Below are 19,969 nucleotides of genomic sequence, written 5' to 3' on the forward strand. Positions count from 1 at the left end.
TGTTCTTGAAGTTCCTTTGCAGTAAAACAGCTACTTTGAGGTCACCAATTGAATGTTTTGGGAGGTTAAAGTGTTCTCCCACAGGTTGCTCAGTTCTATAATTCCTGATGTCAGATTTGTGTCCATTTATCCTTTGGCGTAGGGTTTGTCCTGTTTGCCCTATGTAGAGAACTGAAGGGCATCGTTGGCATTTAATGGCATATATAATATTGGAAGATGAACAAGTGAATGAACCCCTAACATAGGGAGACCATCAGCAGTGGGGAAGGAGGGTGGGTAGTGTGAATGCACAGATGACCACTCGAAGATCTACAGTTACAGGTAAGCAACCTGTCTATCTTCTTCGTGGTCTCTGTCTTCACACTCATGGGAGATTAGCAAGCCAGACATACCTGGAGGCGGGAAGATTGTCGATCAGAAGAGACAGCTTGCAGCACCACAGCTCCCAGACGAGTCCTCTGCTGAGCATGCACGTCCAAAGCGTAGTGCTTCATGAAAGCATGCGGAGAGGACCAGGTGGCGGCTTTGCACTCATCCGTCAAGGAAACACCCTTCAGGAATGCCACCGACATCGCCATTGCTCTAGTAGAGTGTCCACAAATGGGTCCAGGCAACGGCTTCTTGGCCAGCAAGTAACACAGTTTAATAGTCTCAGTAAGCCACTTCAAAAGCCGCTGAGATGAAATTTTCGAACCCAATCTAGGAGCAGCATAAGAAACAAAAAGATTCTGGTCCTGACGAAAACTCTTAGAACGACTCAAGTAAAAAAGCAACACACGCTTAACATCTAAAGCGTGCCACCGACATTCCTCGTCCGAGGAAGGCGTGGGATAAAATGTGGGTAACCAAACGTCCAACTTAAGGTGAAACTGGGAGACCACTTTAGGGAGAAACAAAACATCAGGAGCCAACGATACTCTGGACTCATGAAAAACTAAATATGGGTGGTCACAACGCATAGCCATGAGCTCCCCTACATGGCGTGCTGATGTCGGTGTGCTCCGATGAAGTGACCTCGATCTAGATGAATGGGTGCGCTGGGTCAGGTCTATCTCCTGCTTAGATCCCGACAGATGGATCGGCTGTAAGCCTCTGCTTCTCGACACCGAAGGACTCGGTGGACGTGCAGACACCAGAATCTTCTGGGGTGGAGCAGCTTGAGTCGACATCGACTCCAATGAAGCATCCCGAGAAGGACTGTGGGAAAGTCTGTCCTTCTTCCGCTTCTCCTTGGATTTAGACGTTTCTTGGCCAGAGTCACCACTAACCCTTCAGGGGGTTGTTTTGTGGGTTGGCCTTGCTCGTTAGGCATGCTCGTCTGCACCGGCGATGATGGATCGACCGATGCAACTGTCAGGGCCTGGGTAGCTTCTCCCATCGATACCGACAGGCCCGTTGCCATTTTTGGTGGACAAAGAGCCGATTCTACAAGTGCTGCCGATAGCCTTGCCGCCCGTTTTTTGTGGGTTTGCTTCAAGAAACTCGAGCAATGTGGGCATGAATTGACTCGGTGTCCCTTGCCCAGACACAATAAGCAGAGGGCGTGACCGTCAGGGGGTGCAATCTTGCTACCACACTTGAGGCAACGTTTGAAAACCCCCCAACGCCTTTCCATAGGCACCGGAACCCACACAGAAAGATTTGTGAGGGAATGGGGAAAATAAAAGTCCAACACAAAGTCTTTTTTTTTTTAACAACTAACTATAATACTAACTAACTAGGAAAACAACAAACGAGCGAATAACAGGGGGAAAAATCCAAAGGATTACCAGGCACCAACCGGAGCAGTCAAAAGGAGATCCTATCAATGCGGCAGTCAAAAAGGAACTGGCGGGATCCTCGCGCTGGCTCCGGTGAGCATGTGTACTGGGACGCCTGCGCATGTTCACTGGTGCCAAGCACGAACAATCCCGGGCTTTTTAGGTACCGATTTGGGGGATCAGCGCAGGCGCTATATCCCTTGAGTGTGAAGCACAGAGACCACGAAGAAGATGCAGACAACCCACATTTGCAACCTTTATGCATGGGAGAAGTCAGGAAAAAGAGTGAGAGAGCTGGTACTCTGTAAACTCCAGCAGGAACAATCACATTCGCAAAATTTACTTTGCATGGTGCAGAGTAGAAAGTACTAGTTGTCTGTGACCAACAGCTGCAAAACTCATTTGCAACTCTGTGCTGGGTTTAGCAGGAGATAAAACGTCCATTCCATACACAAGCATGACCCAAAAACATGCTTATTTTTATATGTAAGTTGAATGCAGTACTAGCAGGTAGGGATGAAAACAGATGTTTAAAGTTTGTATATTGCTAAACGTTTAAAATCACACAGAGACAGAGCTCAACAAATACATTAGGCTGGTTGCTGGGGGTGGAGCTGAGAAAAAGGTGGAACTGGGAAAGAGCATCATTAATTTTACTTGTATTCTGCTACTTCTCTATTCCAGTTGCCACAAGAACATCATGCTCTTGCAGCAGCAGGTCAAAAATCCACTACTTGAATATATTTTAATCACAATTTCCCTGACTAATTTCCATTTCCCTGACTTTCCAGAAAGTGGCATCCCTGCTTCTGCCGGGCCAGCACATGGGAGTAAATGGGTAAGTGACCACCTAGGGTGCCACCCTGCCAGGGGGTGCTGCTGGGCACCCCCTCACTCCCCCTTCCCTTGTGGCAGGATTGCGCCTGCCAGCAGGCAAGCCAAGACCCCCAGGCGGTGCTGTCACGCTGCCGCTTTTCTTTGCTGGGCAAACATTGCCTGCACTTGTTGGAGGCTTTCAAGGAAGCCTCCGAAGAGCACCCCATTTTACTGCTGCCTGCTGCTTTCAGGTTGAAAGCGGCTGGGTGGTGGCACCTTCCCATTGCATTAGTTGGAGCTGACAAGGGGAGGGTAGATAATAATTATAAAGAAATTTAAAAAATTCTCTGTGTATGGGAATGTTACTATGGTTGATTTTATAAAATAATTTTAGAATTTCAAGCTTCGAAGTGTCTTCTTTACAACATCTTTGTTTAATCTGTGTGCAAAATATGTCATTGCATCTTTTAGTCCACTTCTTGAAGGTAGATTTCCAGGGACACGCTGCGTAACTTTTTTTCTGAAAAGGGGGCGTTAGGCCAAATAAGTTTGGGAACCACTGGTGTAGTTTAATACTGTTAGGTCCAGTGATAGTGTTGTCTGTCTGGGTGTATGTGGCAGCAAAGTTGGCACTTGGGTTTACTGCAAGCTATGGTGTCCATGCTCAGATGAGATGTTTGATCCTAACTTTGTATCAGTTTACACTCTTAGCCCACCAACTGCATATATTTCAGCCCACTGTACTCTATCCCCTTGTCTGAAGAAGAATGCATGCATAGGAAATGTTACATTCTGAATAAAACTTTGTTGGTCTTAAAGGTGCAACCTGACTCCTACTTTGTTCATTTGTAAAGTTGTTCGAAAAGGAATTCTGTTTTTTAAAGCTACAGACTCTTTTAACATTTTCAGCTTTTTAAAGCTGTCCAGAATAATTTTTTTTTAGATTTCACATTTTTTTCCTTCAAACCTAAAGCCCTTTTCAAGTCTGTAGAAAGTTCTGTCTTGTCCATTCACAGCTTCAGTAATTGAATTTAAGTACCCAAAGATATCCTGACTTTGTTATTAGGATCAGCCTTAAATACAGATATTAGTGTAGAATGATTTGAAACATTCTAGAATATTGAGAGTAATTTATTTGTCAGAGTTGTGTGACAAAGCAGCACTGACTTTCTTTGTTTAGGATCAGATGTCCCACTTTCTTGATTATAGTGAACTACTGACCTGTATTTCTGAAAGAAGCTAATCATTTCTGCAATATTCTGCACTGGAGGACAATTATAGAGCCCACTATCCATTAGCAGTAACATTTGATTTGTTAGGCCTTTTGTTACAGAAGCAGAAATTTCATGAGGTGCTACTGTCTGCAATACTTTTGCTCCACATATATATTGGAGACCACAGTCAGAAGATACACTTTCATGAATTAAACATTAGCCAATCAATTCAGTTGTCCAATGGAACAAAGAAAATAAACACTGCTTTTGGGACAAGGCTGGATACAAATAGAGCACTATCCAGCCTATGGCAGAACCAAAATGATGCAGTATATTTAGTTTCATAAATTTGTTTGAAAATTTTTCATTTTGATTACTGACAAAACAATGTAACAGCTTTTGGATTATAGACTCCAAATATACATTCTGATAAACCCTTTAGCTCAGAGTTTTTCAAGATTTATTAAATTGCATACTGTCGAGAGTGCTGTGGGATCCCCTCTTCCCCTTGAATGCCTCCTTCTTGGGTCCTTGTATGTTGTGCTGTGATGCTCTTGTTGGCCGTGCACTTTTTGTGTTTTGTGTGGATTAGTTTGTTTTGATCTGTGCTGGCCATTGGCCATAATAATAATAAACTGAAACTAACTGAAGTAATTAATATATATATAATATATATAATACTTTTCTAAAATGACTAAATTTTCCTTCTCCATACACACATACTTAGGCTAAACATTTATGAGTATACCTGCCTGTTTCCTGTACTTGGTGTTCTTTGCCTTACCACTGGCTTAGCTCATCTTACATTTTACTTTCCTATACCCTACATGTAATCTCTTCCAAGCCATGTAATATCCAGTCTGAGGTAATGGAAAGCACAATGAGACAATCTTGGCTCCACTTCTCATCCCAGCATTCAGAGCAGATTTGCCTGGCAGCCCAGAGTCTTGTTTACAAATGATCACCCATTAGACATGCAAAGTACTTTGCACCTTCCCTATTGATGTCCTTAGTCCTTTTAGTGAGTTAGCCTTCCAGTTTGAAGAACACTGTTTTAGTCATTGAATTCCTCTACAAGAGCTATAAGTCTTGGAATTACTGTTGACATTTTCCAAAGTAGATGGGATACATGAACCCCTCCCCATAGTTTCTCGGAGGTTTGTGGGGCTCATGGTAGGAAGTGGGCGAAGGGAGAGGGATCATCGAGATGGCTTGCATTCCATTTCCACCAAACAGCAGGGCTGATGCACCCAGCAACTGTTAAGCTGAAATAGATGCAAGCCATTTAAGTGATACCTTTCATTCCCCCTCCCTACTTCCAAGGGATTGCTGAAATGTCTGTGGGCTCTGTTGAGCAGTCAGGGTTGAACCAGGCTGCCCAGGAGAACCCCAGCCCAGCCTGTTGGGAGAGTTCTTTCTGCAGGATTGGCTCTTTTGTAGGCTCCGTTGGACAGTCTGGTTTGAACCAGGCTGCCCAGAACAGCCCCAGCCCAGTCTATGGGGAGAGTTCTGATCCTATCACATTACTTACTGGCTCTTCCATCTTGTTGTATTGATATTATTGACTTAAGGTTGCCAGTTGGGAAATTCCTGGAGATTTTGGAGGTAGAGTCTGGGGAGATTGGGGCTTAGGGTGTAGAGAGACTTCAGGTGAGTACAATGCCATAGAGCAGCCATTTTAATGGCTTCTAATGCCTTCTAAAGCAGCCATTTTCTCCATGGGAACTGATTTCTTTTACCTGGAGATCAGTTGTAATTCCAGGAGATCTCCAGCCACTACCTGAGGCTGGTAACCCTACTTATACTGTGTAATCCATCTTCAGCCTCAGGAAAGACAGGCTATAAATAACATAAATAAGTAAAATGAAGCAGCCTCTGCATTACTTGCATTTCAAGCTGACACCTGTGCAGTTGCTTGCATTTATGAATCATGCCTTACTGAAATCATTAGGTGCTGCTGAAAAGATCGCAAAGTATAAATCACATCATTAGAATGTGTACCACAGTAAGAATAGTGTTGGCTTGTAAAATGCCTTATTGCTAAATTATTTTCAGTTAATTTCCCTTGCATATACTGATATTCCCACTGCTATTATCCTCTCTTGTATTGCTATTTCATAAATGAAGAGTCTTCTTTAGAGCATCTATTTGTTTGGGATATTTCCATTAATACAAGAAAAAGATATTGGCAGAATATTTAACTTTGTTGGCCAAACAAACAGATTGAACTCCTTAGGAGACAGCCAAAATGTTTGCACAGATTCAAGCAAAGTGCTGTGATGCTTTGTCTAAAACAGAGACCACGGATGGTGGCAGGTGGTACAGGATCACAAAGATTTAGGCCTCTGCCATTATTTAGAGAGTCAGATCTGGTTATCAACTGTTGTATCAATGTATTTCTAGCTCTGTTAGCATTTCTTAATTGGAGTGCTACAAAAATACTCAGCCCAATGTAGATCAACAACACAAAGATAATGAGGGACTTGTAGCTTTAGCAAATTAAGGCAGCTTTACTTAAAAAGTGTTCTGGGAGAGTTCTATTAGCTACAGAACAAATAAACTAATTATGCTCTGTTGTGTGGCACAACAAGGCTTCTCCCCACTCCCAGAGGGAGGAGCGAAGCCTTGTCACATCCTGGGCTCTCTTAAGAGAACACTTTATGGAGATGCCTGCATCAAAGCAGGTAAGGGGAGGCTGGTGTCACTCCTCTCAGCGTGCTGGGGGCGGCAGTGAATTAGGCATATGCCTGGAGTACTGGGAGGGGGGGAGCTCAATTCAGTGCCCCCCTCCCGGTGCCATAGGCAAATGCCTAGTTTGCCTAGTGGGTGAGCTGGTCCTGGCTACCATTGTTTTCTACTCCACACTGCCTGCACCATTCAGACAAACATGAGCACATATATATTCAGACACCATTGTCATTGATTTAGTCAAGAGTAATGACAAACAAATACTGGCCATTACTGGTAACTTCATTCAGAGCACTTCTGCAGTACTCAGTGATGTAACAAGTGGTTTCAATAAGTATTTAGATATATTGCACAAATTAAAAAATGACCTCAAGTAAGTACAGCCTCAAGGTGGTTCAGAAATAGATCTGGCTTATCCTATACTTATAAAAGACAAGCTGTCTTGGTGATGATTCACCTACCCTCCCATTGGCTGAGCCACATGTTGCTCAGTCTCCATTGAGAGCAATGCCACCCTCCAGATGAGGATTGGGCTGCCTTCATTTTCTATTGCAGGGGTGGCCAATGGTAGCTCTCCAGATGTTTTTTGCCTACAACTCCCATCAGCCCCAGCCAGCATGGCTGATGACTGGAGCTGATGGGAGTTGTAGGCAAAAAACATCTGGAGAGCTACCGTTGGCCACCCCTGTTCTATTGGCCTGTCTCACCAGGTCCTCCATTTTCCCTCATAGCAACCATAGTATTCCAAGTTTGGTTCTGTCAGTAAAAGGCAGGGGGAGGAGGCCCCTTTCAGGCCTTTTATGGCCTTTGAGAGAGAACTCATTGGGGGCTGACTAGAGCTGCCATCTCCGGGTTGGAAAATTCTTGGAGATTTTGTGGTGGAGTCTATGGAAGCCAGAATTTGGAAAGGGAGAGGCCTCAGCTGAATATAATGCCATAGACTCCACCCTCCAAAGCAGTTATTTCCTCCAGTGAAGGTCTGTTGTCAGGAGTTCAGTTGTGATACCAGAAGATCTTCAGGCTCTACCTGGAGGTTGGCTACCCTAGGCCTAGCAGCAAACTGATTGACCTGATGCCACTTGATGGGCATGACGTAACTAGGCCTGGCTGCTTGCTTCTGTTCAACAGCAGTTTCCCTATGGCAGCCAGTGTGGCGTAGCAGTTAACGCTTCAGAGCAGGGTCTGACAAACCCAGACTGTTGCTGTGGAAGCTGAGTAGGTTGCAGCATTGTTGTGCAGATCAAAAGGGGGAGAGAAGAATGATGTCAGCTGCCTTGGTCCCCACTGTGAAAAAAGACTGACCTTTTCCTAGGTAGAGGCTACAGGTAAGGGGGAAAGATGAAGTCAGAGGGGCAGATAGAGGTAGGTTGATGGTTGGCTGAGAAGGCAATACAGTTGCCAACTCCAGGTTGGTAAATTTGTGGAGATTTGAGAGGTGGAGTCTGGAGAGGGTGGAATTTGAAGAGGGGTGGGACCTCAGGCAGATACAATGCCATAGACTCCACCCTCTAAACCAGCCATTTCCTCTTGAGGAACCATTGTTGCACTCACCAGGTGAGGAATGAAGATCACTCAGAATTGCAACTGCTCTCCTGTTGGCAGAGATTAGTCCTCCTGGAGAAAATGGCTGTTTTTCATGGTGGACTCTTTTTCATTATACCCTGCTGAGGTCGCTTCCCTCCTGCTTTGATCCACACTGTGGAGAAAGACTGTCCTTTTCCTAGGTAGAGGCTGCAGAGAGGAGGGAGGAGATGGAAAGCTAAAGTCAGATCAGTTCCCCTACAGAAAACAGTCTCCATGGTCTTCAGGTATATACCCTATAGTATACCATAACACAACCATGCCAGGTCAAAGGGAAGATCACACCACAAGCACACACTGATGCTAAATGCTGCAAGGCCAAATACGACAGAAAAAGGCACCAACAACACACTGCAGATGAAATGAATTCTGAACCTCTATGTCTTCATGATTATCATCATGCTATGACACCACAGCAAATTGACCCTGAGCACCCAAGGCCAGGGCACTCACCCAGAGCCTCTTTCTAAAGGCCATTGTATTTATTGCTAGTGTCAATATATATGAGAAATATGGCAATCAAAAATTAAATCCAAGTGCAAGGAATAACACGAACACAATGAGCATGGCCCAGTCAAAAAAGATGATCCAGATGTCTCTGGCAGTTGGCTGTCAAACCGTTGGTCTTGGCAGATGCCTATCATGTGTTACAAATTAGATTGCTTAAACTTTGTTGGGCTTGTTCATAAAGCCCCAGTTTATGAATATTCTGTTCTATGGTAAGGGAAAATTCTCTCACAATAGGAAAATTGAATGTTGAAACAAATTCTTAGAGATCAAGCTGTTGAATTCTATTTCTTCTATTCTTATTCATGTTTTTAAAATGCATTTTTTTGGTCTAAGGTCTTATTTGCTTTTGATAATTTACAATGCATGTATATTCTTATAAACATAAGAGAATCATTGCAATGCTGACTTCTGCCATTCTGGCAAGGTCACATGTGTATAACATAATTCATTATTTCTGATAATAATTATAAAAAACTGATAACAACCAGAATGTGGAGATAGAATAATAATTACATGAATGAATATACTGGTATAGAGATACTTATACATACACCAACAAGCACACATACACATTTTAAGGGTTTGTGTAGCAATGCCATAGTTAAAAGAATTTTATTAATTTTAATGGGCCTTTTCTAAGTACTCAGTCACAAGCTAAAAATACATCAATTCAAATTAAATATTTGTATGGCCCAGGCAGCTTTACAGTTTAATTAAAATACCTCAGATATCATTAAATCCACATCCATAAAAATGATCTTTGAGGGATGGCACTGCTTATAATAACTGGCTCGCATATCATCCTAATAATATAATAGGAAGAGATATTAGGAAGAGAGTGCACATTTCCTGTTCATAGCCAATGACTTTATGCTAAGTATAAAGAACCAGGCCATCCTCAGAAGCTCTGGGAGGCACCTCCCTTGTTTGAGCCATCTTCAAACACTTTTGTGTAGAAATCTGTAAGTCAATAGAAGGGAAATCATTTTATGTAAATAGTACATGATATAGGAGGTACTGTGACTAGCACATGATAATCTAAACTAGGATATAATATCAACTTTCCACCTATACTGTACAGGCAAATTTGGGATATGATGGGCTGTTCTTGTGTACAAGAAAATTTATTAAAATTCCTTCTAGTTACATGATTTAAATAGCTAATAAATACATAAAGAAGAGGAGAGGATGTGAGTGAAGCTGCTTTTGTAGTCATTTAAAGCCATCCAAATCCAAAACTTCATCAAATGGAAAGTTAGTAGGAAAGATCTTCTCTTCACTTTACAGGATTTGAATGACTTTGTGTTAACCTTACCCAACAATTTTTTGGGGATGTGTGTGTGTGTGTGCATACAGGTCACTTACACACAGGCTGTTTGCCCCATCTTGGGTACTATTGGGGAAGCTGGGGCTTTTTTCATGCTTCACTACAGCACTGTGGTGTTTCTGTACACCTTCCAGGTTTTTCTTGTTTTTTCCCCATATTTCCTAAATTTGTTTTACAGAAATGTTTTGGGAGATATCTTTGCAAAACTGAAGTTGCAAATCCATGTGAATAAAATAGCACAGCTTTTCCTAGTGCACACCAAGAACTCACCACCACACTATATGACAATGGCAATTGATCATTGTTATGTTATAACAACACTAGGAATAAGACCCATTGTGGGGAAAAATACAATGGGCTCTAGAAAGAGGCTCTGGGCAAATGCACCCCCACCCTTCCTGTCTTCCCACTCACTCACCCTAGTGGAGGCATTCATTTCCCCAACCTTAGTGTCTTCCCACCCACTCAAGGCAGCCATTTTCTGTAGAGAAATTGATCTGACTTCAGCTTTCCATTTCCTCCCCCCTCGCTACAGCCTCTACCTACATTCTTTCTCCAAGTGTAGACCAACGCAGCTTACATCATTCTCTTCTTTCCATTTTGATCTGCACAACAGCCCTGTGAGGTAGGTTAGACTGAAAGTCTGACTGGTTCAAAATCAGAGTGGATCAAAGCAGGAGTGAAGTGACCTCAGCAGGATATAATGAAAAAGAGTCCATCCTGCAAAGCAGCCATTTTCTCCAGGGGGACTGATCTCTGCCATCTGGAGAACAGTTGTAATTCTGAGTGATCTCCATTCTTCATCTAGTGAGTGCAACAATGGTTCCTCAGGAGGAAATGGCTGGTTTGGAGGGTGGAGCGGCCATTTTGGAGGGTGGCCAATTTTCTCCAGGGGACCTGACCTCTGCCATCTGGAGAGCAGTTGTAATTCTGAGTGATCTTCATTCCTCACCTGGTGAGTGCAACAATGGTTTCTCAGGAGGAATGGCTGGTTTGGAGGATGGACTCTATGGCATTGTATCTGCCTGAGGTCCCACACCTCTTCAAACCCCACCCTCTCCAGACTCCACCCCTCAAATCTCCAGGAATTTCCCAACTTGGAGTTGGCAACCCTATCTCCTTCCCAGAAGCTGTAGCAAGCAGCCAGGTTTAGGGTAGCCAACATCAAGATGGAGACGGAAGATCTGTTATCACCACTGAATTCCAGACAATAGATCTCTCTCCCACTGGAGAAAATCTGCTTTGGAAGGTGGCATTATATTCAGCCAAGGCCTCTCCCCTCCCTAAACTCTTGCTTCAGTAGACTCCACCACAAAATCTCCAGGAATTTCCCACCAACCTGGAACTGGCAGCTCTAGTCAGGACTGGCCCCAATGTGTTCTCCCTCAAAAGCCAAAAGAGACTTGGAAAGGGCCTTCTACCACCTTTTACTGAGAGAACTATGCTTGGTTGCCTTTTACAGACAGAAGCAAGATTTTTTTGCCTAGCAACAGCTACTGCCTAGTAGCTTCCCCAGTGGCCCAGTTCTCATCTGTCCTGGTCCAGTAGTGGGTAGGGGAGAGGAGCATAGACAGTAAATGGCACCAGACAACAATTGACTGATGGAATGTACACCACAGCCAATGAGAGAGTTATATTAGGTCAATTCCATTAGGGATTTATATCTTATATAGAAGATGCCTATCAGTTTCTGTGAATCCCTAACTTTGATTTTTAGAAAAGTACAGCCTTGTTTTGCAGCTAGTTGTGGTGAGCCTGTCAGCAGTGAGCTGGGTTGTGTTGCCCAGTACGGCATCTTGCCAAGTCTCCCTGATGGTTTCTTTAGTCTCCAGAAGGCATCCACAGGCACCTGTGCCACTCTGTCCCCCATGGGACATGGCTCTGGGTGCTTGGTGGTCCTGACAAGCCTCAGTAAGTGCAGAGGTGGAATTGCTGTCCCTGGCCACCAACTGTGGCATTTTTTGCCTGTGACAGACCGCCCCCCCCCCCCAAGTGAGTATATATAATAAGATAAACCATTATTTTACATTCTGAAGTAATAAAGAAATTCTGGTAACAAATACCAACAAAAATTCTAGGTTTGCTTGTTGCAATTAACCACTCCTAACAGAAATTTCTATGTATCTAATTGCCCCCATGATCTGCATTTTGAGGAAGGCTTTGCATTTTAAGTTGCGCCTTGCCAGAGGCTGAGCACATTTCAGAGAGGTCTGAGAGAGGGCAGAGAAGCTCTGAGATAAGTTGAGACAGCTGGGAAAGTTGCTGAGAATTTCTGAGTTTGTGTGACTGCTGAAAATTCTGAGTTTGTGGTTGCTTGGGAACTGCTGTTTGTTTCGTTGAGTGGGCTGAAGGTTAAAGTGATTGAAGGTGATTGTTGCTGATTGATTAGGAGTGGCTGTGTTCTCCACCCTCTTTGCATTTTAAGCTGCGCCTTGCCAGAGGCGTGAGTTTTTGGCGTGAGCCGAAGGGTGAGACCCAAAGGGCTCTTGGCCGGCTGCTCTTAGCCTGGGAACTCTGTAAGGACCAGGAACCCAGATTCCTTCTGCTCCCAATAAGGTAAGCTGACCCTCCAGAAGGAGAGCCACACAAACAAACAGGATTTAAAAGGGGACTGTATATTTTTAAAAAGCTATCATGAAGGTAGAATGCCAGCAGGGGGGGTGGGGGTGGGGGCTTTCCAGTGTTTTGCACTGAGTGTCACATGTATGACTATCTGCCCATAGGACAGAAGTCTTGGGTGTGTGCTCGATGCAAGGAGCTCCTGGTCCTTAGGGAATGAGTTCGTACCCTTGAGTCCGAGGTGACTGACCTGGAGAAGCAGACACAGTCAGTTAGGCACTCGGAGAAGATTCTCGGGGACGTGTTAGATGAGCCCTGCTCTGAACGTGGCAGCCCCATTGCTGCCAGGGAGCATGAGGGTCGAGAGGGAACAGGGCACCGTGCTGAGGGTAAGGGGAATGCACCCTCAGAAGGGACATCTTCAGTTGGTGAGTGGATATCCTTTCGCACCAAGGAACCAGCCCTGGGCAGGGAGAGAGGGGAGGTCTTGGTAGTTGGTGATTCGATCCTTAGGCAAGTAGACAGCTGGGTGGCAAAACTAAGTACTGACCGTATGGTGACTTGCCTGCCTGGTGCGAAGGTAGCGGACATTACGCAAGTAGTTGATAGGCTGATACTGGGGAGGAGCCAGTGGTCGTGGTGCATGTTGGCACCAACGATGTGGGGAAATGCAGTCGTGAGGTCCTGGAGGAAAAATTTAGGCTGCTAGGCGGGAGACTTAAGGCCAGGACCTCCAAGGTAGCCTTCTCAGAAGTGCTACCTGTTCCACGTGCAGGGCAGGAGAGATAGGCACAAATTAGAAGTCTCAATGTGTGGATGAGACGATGGTGTAAGATGGAAGGGTTTAAGTTTCTTAGGCACTGGGATGCTTTCTGGAACAAGCGGGAGCTGTACAAAAGAGACGGTCTCCACTTGTCTCCAGATGAAACCAGGCAGCTGGCACTTAAAATCAAAAAGGTGGCAGAGAAGTTTTTAAACTAAATCTTGGGGGAAAGCCGACAGGAGATGAAATGTCTCTGGTTTGGAAGGACTCATCTCAAAGAGATGAAGGGTTAGCTGTTACTTTTCTACTGGGTAATGGATCAGAGTTGTCCACTGAGATGGTGACAAACAGTATGGACTGTCTGCCAAAGTCTCGAGGCGGCAGGAGGAAGGTTGCTGGCCTAGCTTGCCAGGGAAATTATAGATGTTTGTATGCAAATGCTAGAAGTGTTCAAAGTAAAATTGGTGAGTTGGAATGGTTAGTGTTGGGAGAAAACATAGACATTGTGGGAATTTCAGAAACTTGGTAGAATGAGGAGAATCAGTGGGACACAGTGATTCCTGGATATAAGTTATATCGGAAGGATAGGGAGGGAAGGGTTGGAGGTGGGGTGGCTCTGTATGTCAGAGAGTGTATACGGTCCAATAAGACTGAGGTCAGAGAATTAGATTCCCTTCTAGAAATGCTTTGGGTTGAAATAGAGGGCCCAAAATGAATTTAATTATGGGAGTTTGTTATCGCCCACCAAATCAAAAGATAGAGGATGATTATAATATGATGGAAGGATTAAAGATAGCAGTTAAACGTAAAAAATGTGTCGTAATAGGTGATTTTTACTACCCGCAGATTGAGTGGGTCAATATGTGTTCTGGTCGAGAGAAAGAGATTGAGTTTCTTGATGCTCTCAATGACTGTGCTATGGAGCAGATGGTCTCTTAACCTACCAGGGGTGGGGCGATCCTGGATTTGGTCCTAAGTAATGCCCAAGACTTGGTGAGAGATGTAAAAGTGATCGCACCACTTGGGAGCAGTGACCATAATGTTATTGATTTCACCGTTTGTATAAATAGAGAGTTGCCCCAAAAGACCGGCACAACCACGTTTAACTTTAAAAGGGGTAAATTCTCTGAGATGAGAAAGGAAAGGTAAATACAGTCAAACCCTTTGGGAAGCTTGGAGGCTATTTAAAACTACAGTCCTAGAAGCTCAGATAAAATATATACCACAAGTTAGGAAAGGCACAAACAGGTATAATAAAAGGCCTGCATGGTTAACAAACAAAGTAATGGAAGCTGTAAAAGGAAAGAAGGACTCCTTTAAGTGGTGGAAAGCTAGTCCAAGTGAGATTAATAAAAGGGAACACAGGCTGTGGCTAATCAAATGCAAGACTGTGATCAGGCAGGCAAAAAGGGACTATGAGGAGCATATTGCAAAAAACATAAAGACTAACAATAAAAATGTCTTCAAATATATTAGAAGCAGGAAACCAGCCAGGGAGGCAGTGGAGCCTTGGTCAAAGGATTACTGAAGGAGGATAGGAAAATGGCTGAGAAACTGAATACATTTTTTGCCTCCGTTTTCTCTGTGGAAGACAAGAAGTGTTTGCCCGCTCCAGAACCACTAATTTTGAAAGGGGTGTTGAAAGACCTGAGTCAGATTGAGGTGACAAGAGAGAAGGTCCTACAACTGATAGACGAATTAAAAACTAATAAGTTACCAGGTCCAGATGGCATACATCCAAGAGTTCTGAAAGAACTCAAAGTTGAAGTTGTGGATCTCCTGACAAAAATATGTAATCTTTCATTGAAATCTGCCTCCGTTCCTGAGGACTGGAAGGTAGCAAATGTCACTCCCATCTTTAAAAAGGGTTCCTGAGGAGATCTGGGAAATTACAGGCCAGTCAGTCTGACTTCAATACTGGGAAAGTTGGTAGAAACCATTACCAAGGAAAGAACACGGGTTATTGAGGAAGCCTCAGTGTGGGTTCTGTAAGGGAAGATCTTGCCTCACTAACCTGTTACATTTCTTTGAGGGGGTGAACAAACATGTGGACAAAGGAGACCCAATAGATGTTGTTTACCTTGACTTCCAGAAAGCTTTTGATAAAGTTCGTCATCAAAGGTTCCTTAGAAAGCTCGAGAGTCATGGAGTAAAAGCACAGGTCCTCTTGTGGATCAAAAACTGGCTAATTAATAGGAAGCAGAGAGTGAGTATAAATGCGCAGTCTTCGCAGTGAAGGACGGGAAGCAGTGGGGTACCACAGGGCTCAGTACTGGGTCCCATGCTCTTTAACTTTTTCATAAATGATTTGGAGTTGGGAGTGAGCAGTGAAGTGGCCAAGTTTGCAGATGACACTAAATTGTTCAGGGTGGTGAGAACCAGAGAGGATTGTGAGGCACTCCAAAGGGATCTGTTGAGGCTGGGTGAGTGGGCGTCAATGTGGCAGATGAGGTTCAATGTGGCCAAGTGCAAAGTAATGCGCAGTGGGGCCAAGAATCCCAGCTACAAATACAAGTTGATGGGGTGTGAACTGGCAAGAAACTGACCAAGAGAGAGATCTTGAGGTCGTGGTAGATAACTCACTGAAAATGTCAAGACAGTGTGCGATTGCAATAAAAAAAGCCAATGCCATGCTGGGAATTATTAGGAAGGGAATTGAAAACAAATCAGCCAGTATCATAATGCCCCTGTATAAATCTATGGTGCGGTCTCATTTGGAATACTGTGAAAAATTCTGGTCACCGCACCTCAAAAAGGATATTATAGCATTGGAAAAAGTCCAGAAAAGGGCAACTAGAATGATTAAAGAGTTGGAACACTTTCCCTATGAAGAAAAGTTAAAACGCTTGGGGCTCTTTAGCTTGGAGAAATGTCGATTGCGGGGTGACATGATAGAGGTTTACAAGATAATGCATGGGATGGAGAAAGTAGAGAAAGAAGTACTTTTCTCCCTTTCTCACAATAGAAGAACTCGTGGGCATTCGATGAAATTGCTGAGCAGTCAGGTTAAAACCAATAAAAGGAAGTACTTCTTCAACAAAAGGGTGATTAACATGTGGAATTCACTGCTACAGGAGATGGTGGTGGCTAAAAGCATAGACAGCTTCATGAGGGGGTTAGATAAAAATATGGAGCAGAGGTCCATCAGTGGTTATTAGCCACAGTGTGCGTATGTGTATATATATATATATATATATATATATATATATATATATATATATATATAATTTTTTGGGGGGGCCACTGTGTGACACAGAGTGTTGGACTGAATGGGCCATTGGCCTGATCCAACATGGCTTCTCTTATGTTCTTATGTTGTTCAGTGGTAAAGTAAATATATCGCATACAGAAAGTACCTATTTCAGTTCCTGGCATCTTCAGTTGAAAAGGATCATGTACCAGCTGACATGAAAGACCTCTACCTGAAACCTCTGGAGAACTGCTGCCCATCAGAGTAGACAATACCGACCTTGATAGGCCAAAAGTCTAACTAAACATAAGGCAAATTTAGGTGTTCATGTGGTAGGAGCAGGCCTCATTTTGGGCAGGAGCTCACAGGAGAAGAGCTCTGGAACCTCTAAATGCTATTGTGCTCTTTTTTTCTTAACCCGCCCCCCCCCCCAAAAAAAAATGCTTCTGGACTCCATTGTTCAACATCCCTGTGAGAATTTTGATGAACTCTAAGATTTGACAAACTTTTAAATATTTTTCTCCACAAAAAAATGGGAAAATAACCAAAACATATAAAGCAGACAGATGGAAATCTTCATCATACCACTGTGGCCAGAGGAGAAAGTAATTTTAAAAGTATTATGGGAGTAAGGTTTTATTATGACAATTATAATTCAAGAAGCATTTTAAGGTAGAAGATGAGCTGATATAATTTAGAATACCTTCCAGTGATGCCAGGGGTGTGTGGCATATACAAATGAGTTTTGCTAATGAGCTCTGGCATCTCTTTTTCTATGAAATGACCCCCGGGTAGGAGAGGTGCTAAAGATTAGGGAGAAAACAGAAGAACTAGACAGTTGGTGAAATGTGTACTATCTAGTAATTTAGATCAGTCAGCAGTGTTTGGCTAATCTCATCAAAGTTTTAAAACTCTGATGCTGCATTCTGAAGACTGGTGGTGTGCATTTAGTAAGTAAAGAGATAAAAATGCCACAGTAAAGTTTTGGTTACACATTTCTAAGCATGCTAAGGCACACCTGGCATAATGTTTATATTTTACCTTCCTTCTTGAATTGCAGTGAATGTTCAGTCTCATTGATCTGCCTCTAAGGGTAATTCACATAATTGGTTTTGCTTAAGAGAACTGATTAATTCAAAGGTTGTCTTAGGTCTCTAGATGGCTTTAATGTAGCAATATGGATGCTGTTATCTTGATTCTCCTGGCTAAGAACTGTACTCCAAGTCTCAGATATACACCTTTAGCATCAGATGCTTCACTGTGAAACACAGGAAGACTCTTCAGAATCAATTACTTTTTACATATGACTGTTCAGTTTGTGCCACAGTTGAGAAAACTGTTCAATAGCAGTCTGGTAATTTGATATTTATAATTAACTGCAATTTCTAATTAACTGCAATTAGTAATTGTGGTGTAAAACAAGTTGAATGACCTGCCTCTCAATAATGAAGATCAGATGCACTTCTTCTATTTATATGCTCTCTTTCCTGGAACACATAAAATAAAGACTATCAATTCTCTTTGTGTTACAGTGCAATGAACTCACAAGTCGAAAGAATGACAAAGATAATGGTCAAAAGCGTACTTTGCTGTATACATGCTATGCTCAGCTGCAGCTGGTGCAAAAGAAGGAAAGGTCCCCAGCAGGGCTTTTTTGGTAGAAAAAGCCCAGCAGGAACTTATTTGCATTTTAGGCTATACCCCCTGACACCAAACCAGCCGGAACTGACACCAAGCCAGCTGGGACTGCGTTCCTGCTCAAAAAAAGCCCTGGTCCCCAGTCTTTCACAAAAAGATAGATATTTAACCCTTTCTCAGACTAATCACGGAGCTCAATGCTGGATCTTTCCTAAAGCAAAGCAAAGACTTATGATGGAGCTGCCTAGGAAGTAAGTATCCAGGAAGATACTATTTTGTGAACAAAGAAGCCTCTTTTGTTTAGGAGATGAGTGAGATTTTTCTTGAGAGATAGCTATCTTGTTCAAGGAAAGTCTTAGTGAATGGTTAGTGGGGGCAGCTGGCCCATGCCTCACACTTGAAAGGATCCCTGAACACCCACAGCCTATCCCCAAGAAGGGGGAAGAAGAAGAGCAGGTTCCTGCTGCCATTCATACTGTCCCCATCTGAGGATGAGGCAGCTGGCTTCTGCTAGTCTCCTGCCCCACTTACACAGGGCAAGAGCTTTGCTTGGCCCTGAGGGTGTTGTTAGATGGATGTGAGGTGGCAGTAATTCTGGAGCCCCATCTTGGAATTTTTTCTATGTTTCCAGAATAATCAAAACCATCTGGTTAGTGTTTGGGCTAGGCCTAGGCCAAAATTATGTTAATGAATTCTAATGTTTCTGTTGTGTCCTAGGCTCAAATGGGAGAACTGTTACTTTTGGAGGGAACTGTTACTTTTGGAGGGAAACTGAACAAGCCAGAGCTTGAACTCCACACCAGGGTTCCAGAGAAGGCCTAAGCGTGCCCAATCAGGGGAAGGATTGAAACATAAGCAGCCAATCAACATCCAGGCTCATGCTGTACCCTGATAGGCCCTTAGGGCCCTGTAAATAGCCAATCCGTGTAGATAGTTAAGGACCAATCAGAAGGGGGGCAAGAATTGTATAAAGGAGCGGGAAGTTTGAACAGAGCTCAGTCTGTGTGTGCGTGTTCCTGAAGTCTCTCTCTCGGCTTGGCTTGCTGAAATCACTCTCCGACTCTGGTCTCTTACTGCGCCGACCCCAGTACTTTACAGTTTCCTTAATAAGGCTCAATTGTTGGAAGATGGCTCTGTTCAATAATCCATTAAAACTGGGGCATGGTGATCTGGTCTGTGCTTGAAGAAACAGCAATTTAATTTTGGAACAGAAAGTGTAGGTTTATTTTACATTAGATATGTTGGTTTAAGCACTCATGGGGGGAGTCATATTTAGTGCACTGGCTCTGCCTCAGCTTTTCAATGTGCTGTGATAATGGCATCTACATGCATTCAGAGTGTCCATGTATAAGTTCCATTTCCATTATCAGAATCAGGAACATTAGAAAAAGCACCATTGCTGATTTTGGAGACAGAATGTATATGTGTACAGGTGGGGGTGGGACCAGGATGCTTATTTCCCCTTCTCCTTTATGCATTTTGAAATGAACATGCATAATGCCAAGTGAAGAGCTTGGAATTGACTGAAGCATATAGTAGACTGGTTTTAGGAGGGCTCTCTTACTAAGGATCTAGTGTGGGGTAGCTGCTAGGAGGGTATCTTTGGAGAACTGTGCTGTTAATATATTTGTAAATGGAAAAAGCATTATAAAATTGCAACAGGCCTCTATGGGTCTTTAATCAAAAAGGACCTAAAAAGGAGAAGAGGGATGTATTTGAAATAATTGTTTGTACTGGTTCTCTTCAAATGTTTTAGTCATTACTGGTTTAATGTATTATATAAGCTTCTGAGTAGTTAATGGAAAAGTGGTTTATAAACAAGTATCTCAGGGAAGTACCTTTTCAAAGAGGCAGCGATATCCTACCTTGCATCAAAACCTGGAACTTGAGCTCTAAAGGGAAACAGAACCTGGGATACATTGT

At 43.3% G+C, this 19,969-nt stretch overlaps 1 pseudogene; it reads left to right on the top strand.

Moving 5' to 3' along the window:
- Positions 1–1,310: 1,310 nt before the first annotated feature.
- The window catches only part of LOC132569087 (neuromodulin-like), a 30,917-nt pseudogene continuing 12,258 nt past the window's right edge, over positions 1,311–19,969 (top strand).

This window comes from Heteronotia binoei, chromosome 3, assembly GCF_032191835.1.
Source record: "Heteronotia binoei isolate CCM8104 ecotype False Entrance Well chromosome 3, APGP_CSIRO_Hbin_v1, whole genome shotgun sequence".
Lineage (NCBI taxonomy): Eukaryota > Metazoa > Chordata > Lepidosauria > Squamata > Gekkonidae > Heteronotia > Heteronotia binoei.